Raw genomic sequence first — 6,553 nt, forward strand, 5'->3', positions numbered from 1 at the left:
TCAATTATATTTTGTATATGAATTTATTTGAGGTACTGAGAAGAAAATCAGTGGGGTTGAGCTGTCTACATCTTTCATCTTAGATAAACATAAATATTTATTGGCTTTTAGGTAAGGATTACTTCTTAGAAATTGATGATGGTGGCAGTAGAACAGTAATTTTGAGTTGACTTTTAATGAGTTGAACTTTCTATTAGCTTAATTAGGAGCTAATCTCCAATAAAAATTACAAATAAAAACATTATTTATCTGAAAAATCTGATATTTCTCTTCTCAGAAAATTTGGACGAAAATGGATCGCTTACCATTTGCCCTCGAAACTGCCATCAATTACAGAAATATTATGTGCAAACATCAGACAGTCGTCACAGTCCGAAGCAATCAGAATGCGTCACATCACCCAGTATGAAACTGTACCGAGCACCGATACCGAGCAAACAAATGACATGGTGCATTCTGGTTAGCCTTCGGATGACGTCCAAGGTCCGCACAAAATAATTTTTCCATCCATCGACACCGTAGTTGCCTCACCATCATCTGCTCATCACCAATTGACCTATACTTGTCAGTTGTCACATTCAATATTAAATTTTACATTGCATTTATTTTATATTGAATAAAAAATACATACATTAAATATTTTAAATATGCTATATTCATTTTACACAATATTTTATTTTATTTTATTCTGTCAATCAAACAGCCCCTAATAAGCCAAATGATGGATAAATTCTAAGACTAATCAATAATTAACTATGATTTAATTATTAATATTATTGAATCTCTATTACTATTAATTTATGATGGTTAAAAATAGGGGGTTTCAAATCGGGTTACGGGTCAGATTCGGGTCAAACCCGACATGACTTGCTACTCTTTGAGTCGACCCAAACCTGACTCATTTTTGCATAACTGATGGCGACCTCCCTCCTGTCGTTGTCGTTGCTTCCAATCCAACTACAAAACAGTGAGCTCCATGCCGTTCGCTTGTCTTCGTCGTTGCTTCGAATGGCTAGCTCCCTGTCGCCGGCTTGTCGTCGTCGAAGGAGGCAAAGAACGGAGAGAGAAGAGGAAAAGCAAATCCTAGTCCTTATCGTCGGACTGTTGTTGTCTTTGCTTAACTTGCTTTCGATCCAACCCTTCTTGCTTCCGTCATTGAAGAAGGTGAATGGGGTGTATGCGAGGAAATCGGGTCAATTTTGGATTAGTTGATTGACCTCAAAATTGACCCGGATCTGACCCTATTTTTGAAATGGGTCAATTTTGGGAATCCAAATCCGACCCATACTTCTGCCAAACAGATTGATCATAACTTGAAATTTTTTGGTCAAATATTAATACCCATAGTTAAGAATATGATAATTAATTATTTAATTATTAACATTGATCAGTACCAAACGTTTTGCTAAGGTTTATTAAGAATTAATTTAAAACTTTGATTTGGCTATGATTTGACCTATATTAAGAAATATGGAGGTAGATCTAAAAAGATATGGTTAGAACATATTACAAATGATCATTTTATTATGAATTTGACTCTTAGAAGAACACAATAAAAAAAAATCATATACCCGAGCTCACATACTGGGATAAAGACTTGATGATGTTGTTATTGTTGTTCAATTAAGATCATTAATTATTTTACATATTAATTACAAGGCCTGTGATAATTAAGCATACATTAATTAGAATTTTACACATTCAAATACACACATAAATATATTATTTTCTTAGCTAAGAATAAAAATGAAACCAACGTCGAAATAAAAAAATTTAATTTTTTTTTCTTTTTAGAAAAGCTTATTATCGTATAAAATCGTAATTGCAAAGAAAATCATTTTAATAAAACAACTAGAGTTAATTACCGTATTATCTCTTAATTGAAAACGAAATTGTTCCTTAAACTTTAAAAAGGAAACAAAAATTAGGGGTGTTGCGAGAATCGAACTCGCGACCTCTCGCACCCGAAGCGAGAATCATACCACTAGACCAAACACCCGAACGTCGTATTATTTGACTTCAAACAAATTTATTATAAAATTATATTGTGATAATGCACATTTATGACCAATAACGTAGTATGAACTATGATGCATTCATTTGCAAAAATATATAGCTACGAATATAACCAAATTTATTTATAATACTGATATTTTAGTTATTATCATAAGTAATTAGAGTTAACCATAGTAATAAAAAGAAAAGAAGGTAGAGGCTTAGGCTTCGTTTGGGACGGCTTTCTTACCGCTTCTTAAAATAGCTTTGTAGTACAATTTTTTTAATTTGTGTACTAGAAAGCTACTTTAGGAAGCAGTAACTAAGCCATCTCAAACAAAATCTTAGGCTTGATTTGGAATAGCTTTTTAATTATTTTTTAAAATATTTTTTTAGCATAATAATTTCTAGTTCAAAAAATTTGTACTAGAAAGATGCATTAGAAAGCTGTAAGAAAGTTGTCCCAAATGAAACCTTAGGATACATTTGGAACATCTGCAACTTTTTATAAAAGTGATTGTAAAACAGTTGTGAATAAAGTTGCTTTTTTGAAAGGTATTGTTGGAAATAGTTTCCTAGCTTAAAAATTTAGCAAAAGCAATAAAAAGTTAAAAACTCATTGATCGAATAAAAATTACAATTGCGGGCTAAAACAAAACAGAAGAAAAGCTGTCCCAAACAAAACTTTAAATAATTCAGAGCCTTCCCCTGCCTTTGCCTTAATAATTTTTGAGGCTATTGTCATTATAGAGAGAATAGGATCTTCAAAGATTAATATTGATGATTCAAAGTGTCAAAGAATGCCTATGAAGGCTTTAGTAAATGCAATCTCAATGGGCCAATTTAGGAGGCCGAATGGGTCGGCCAAAATGTCTAATGGGCCATGGGAAATAATTTTATTTTTTTTCCTAATAAAATTCCTTTTAGTTTGGTGCTCCTAAAGAGATAAAATTCTAAAATCAAAGCTTTCCAAATGGTTATGCAATTTTAAAAAAAAAAAATTAAAATTTTTATGAAATTTTAGAAGTATTTGGTACAATTTTTTGCACTTCTATATTGCTTATTATCTAGCTTTTAAACACTTTAGGTATATTATATAATCATAAGTGAGTGTGAGGATAACTTTTAAATTATTAAAAAAATAATAATAATAATATATAATTTTTTTGTCTATTTAGATAATTTCAGAGTAAATATAAGAGATATTTTTTCACTATGAGCTGTGTATTAAAAATATATTTGATTTGTTTGGTTGAGCATGTAATAAATAAATGACTTAATTTTATTTTTGTGTAGCTTTAAATAAATAAATACATAATAAAATAATTGTGCATTTGGAACAATAATTAATCAGATATAACTTATATATGATGGTGATCAGTGATAACAGTGGCTAATCAACAATGGTGTTAGGCATTGGCCAACAGATTTTTACATGAGATGTGCATAAGGAATTTACTTATATTTGGTGAATTCTAAATACATTAAAAATGAACCAGCATGTGAATTCTTGATTCATTCCAAAAATATTTTGCATTTGAAACACAGTCATCCAAACGATCAAATTTTAGATTTCTCAATTTACTTTACATTACACCCAACAATATTGCAGACTAAGCAGCCTCATAGTATAGATAAACACTTAAGTTTTGTAGGAAGAGGCTTTCTTTTCTCCAAAATTTCTTAATGTTTTCTAAATAGCTATTATTTGATCATTATAATAAAGGTATGGATCATCAATATATATCATTCAAAAGCTTTCTAGATTAGAGAAGAGATAAATATTTGTTCTGGGTTAGAATATTAGTGATGGTAAAGTAATTAAATTTTTTGTCTTAGCGATTCACGGATATCCAGCATAAACACATTTAATTTAAGAGAGAGAGAGAGAGAGAGAGAGAGCAGTAAAATATTAGATCTCTTTTACATGGAAAATCTGAAGAGGGAAAAATCACGGGGCATTGTTCAAGTGAAAGGATTCCACTAAATTTGGTTGATCCGTCCCTTGACTTAGAGGTAGTAGAATTATAATAGTTTGGAGAGTTGGGTGAATGTGCGGAGACAATTATGTGGATGTCCTGTGACAGTCGGGCAAAAGTCTGGCGGATGAGCAGTGATTCAACTGCAGTTGGCGACCAGGTGGTATTACGACAATAGTCAGGTAAAAGTCTGGAGGCCGGGCGGTGGTCCGATGATTGTCCAAGCGATGGTTAAAGGACGGGTGGAAGTTCGACGCGGTTGGCGGCCGGGAATGTGGTCTGACAATGGTCAAGAGGAAGTCTGACGGCTGGGCGGTGGTCTAACGATGGTCAGGATGAGGTCCGATGAGATCAACGACCGGGTTGAATTTCGTCGGTGGTTTGCGGCCATGCGGTGGTCCCATGATAGTCGGGTGGAAGTTTGACGGCCGTTGATGGCCGAGAGGTGGTCCAAAGACAGTTGATAGATATTCGCCAGTGATGGTGCTGGAGCTCTTGAAGCATGAGAGCTCTCTCTAATCTTAAGCCAAAGATCCCCTTCATGTAGATAATAAGAGTATATTTATAGATTTTTGTGAGGGACACACCCTGTAAATATAAAGAAGATTAATGGTAGGTTCCCCTAATCATAGAGCACTTTTCAAATATTTAAGTGCTTTAATGATGTTAAAATTAAGTGATATTGGACTCGTTGGATTTGTCTCATCAGGCCACTCGGTTCAACTATAAACATGTCATATTTAGAGATCATTTGGTCATCCAATTAATGCTTTGAACCTTCAAAATACGCTTCAGTCATTTGATTTTGGCTCATTTGGGCTCAGATTTGATCGATTTTGGTGTCGTTGGATTCATCTCCTTGAGATATTCAATTTGACTATAAGTTTGTTGAAATCAAAGTTCGAATGATCCCAAATTTAATTTTGTTAGTTTTCAATTTAGACATGTCTTGAGATTCGTGCCCCATCAAGGCATTGTTTTATTGAGGTATCAAGATTAAAGTTATAGACAAGGGTTTCTTGCTTTTGTTGCATGCAAAATGATCGAAGAAGGTGTAAGCTTTTAAAAATACTCCAAATTTTCGCTTATAAAGAAATTTAAATTTGTTCTTTTCCAGAGTTGATTGATATGATTATAAGTTTATCCCTTTATATCAAAATTTAAGACTTTTGGCTCAATGTTTCTATATATTTTCTTACCTTAGCATATTAATATTGTGGGACAAAATTATTGTCAAATAAAAAATGAATGATATCACTCATTTAATTATAAAAATATATAATAAATAAGATATTGAAAGTAAGTTCCGATCAAGTGCAATTGTTTGTCCTCTTTATTGTACTATCGATTGATGAACCGGATTGACTGCTAAGGCAAGCAACTTAATCTACTAGAGAAAATAATATTTAAACTGACAAGTGCTCGCCACTGCACACAGTAGCTGTCGTTGTCAACAGGATGATCTAAGGATTAAAAATGAAGGAAACGGCAAATTATTGCATCCGGTCATCGGATGCGGAGAATAAGTTCGGACATCCAATAAAAATTTGCCACTTCACCTGTGCTTTAGTTGCACTTTACCTGCCCTTTTGACTGCGCTTTGACCTGCGCTTTAGTTGCGTTTTACCTGCGCTTTAGTTGCGCTTAATTTAAACTAATATTTTATTAAAATTCAGAGCTATCTCCACGTCCGGTGACTGTATCCAATAATTTGTCGTAGGAAACACACCTCATTTTGGTATGTTGGTTGGGAGCTTAAAGCATCCCCAACCAAACGTCAAACATGCCTATGGCATCGATCGTTCGGTCGCTCCAGCTAAATGTCAAATCTTCCGTTATTTGTTTGCGGGTGAGCAGTGCGACATCAATATTGACATAGCATTGTTCACCTAAGCGATTTTCTGTCTCAACCGGATTTCTCGAAGAAACTAGCAAAAGAGGGTTACCTTTGTAGAAGAACGCAAAATGGAGTTCGATTGGAGATGAATCACGGCCTCTTGAGTTTAACTGCATTTTGGAGTGAAAAATGAGATTTTCAGTTGGAGATGCCCTTAGGTTATCAACTAAGATGTATTTAATTTGAGTTTTGTATATGGGATGTGTGTTTAAATCTGTCTTAATTGGCCTAAATGTCAAAAAAAAAAAAAAAATAAAATACAAAGTGACATGCAACTCATCTTGATCTGTTAGTTAAGAGTTTTGATTATTAATTAATTAAGAGATCATAAGTTTGAAGCTTACGGATCTGATTGCGTGTAAATTTATTTTAATTGGCTCAAAAGTCGCCCTATCAAAAAAATGGACAAAGTGGCTATGCAACTCACTTTGATCTGTTAGTTAGAAGCTTAGGCTATCAACGAAGACATATTGAATTTGAAACTTTTCATGTGTTTTGTGTATGAATATACGTTTAATAAAAGTATTAAAAAAAGTAAACAGTGGTTTGATCTGATTTAATTAATATAATATATACACAGTTATTTATTTGTAATTATAAAGATAAAAAAAGTATTTTCCTTGTAATGCAAAACTTAAAAAAAAAAAGAAAAAAAATTCATTGCAAGCGCTATGTATCACCT

The 6,553-nt window shown here is 33.0% G+C and overlaps 1 non-coding gene across 1 annotated transcript; it reads right to left on the reverse strand.

Moving 5' to 3' along the window:
- Nucleotides 1–1,927: 1,927 nt before the first annotated feature.
- TRNAP-CGG lies at nt 1,928–1,999 on the reverse strand. The gene has a single exon. It is a non-coding gene; the product is annotated as a tRNA-Pro (tRNA).
- Nucleotides 2,000–6,553: the final 4,554 nt, after the last annotated feature.

This window comes from Dendrobium catenatum, unplaced genomic scaffold (assembly GCF_001605985.2).
Source record: "Dendrobium catenatum unplaced genomic scaffold, ASM160598v2 fragScaff_scaffold_1480, whole genome shotgun sequence".
In the NCBI taxonomy this organism is placed as follows: domain Eukaryota; kingdom Viridiplantae; phylum Streptophyta; class Magnoliopsida; order Asparagales; family Orchidaceae; genus Dendrobium; species Dendrobium catenatum.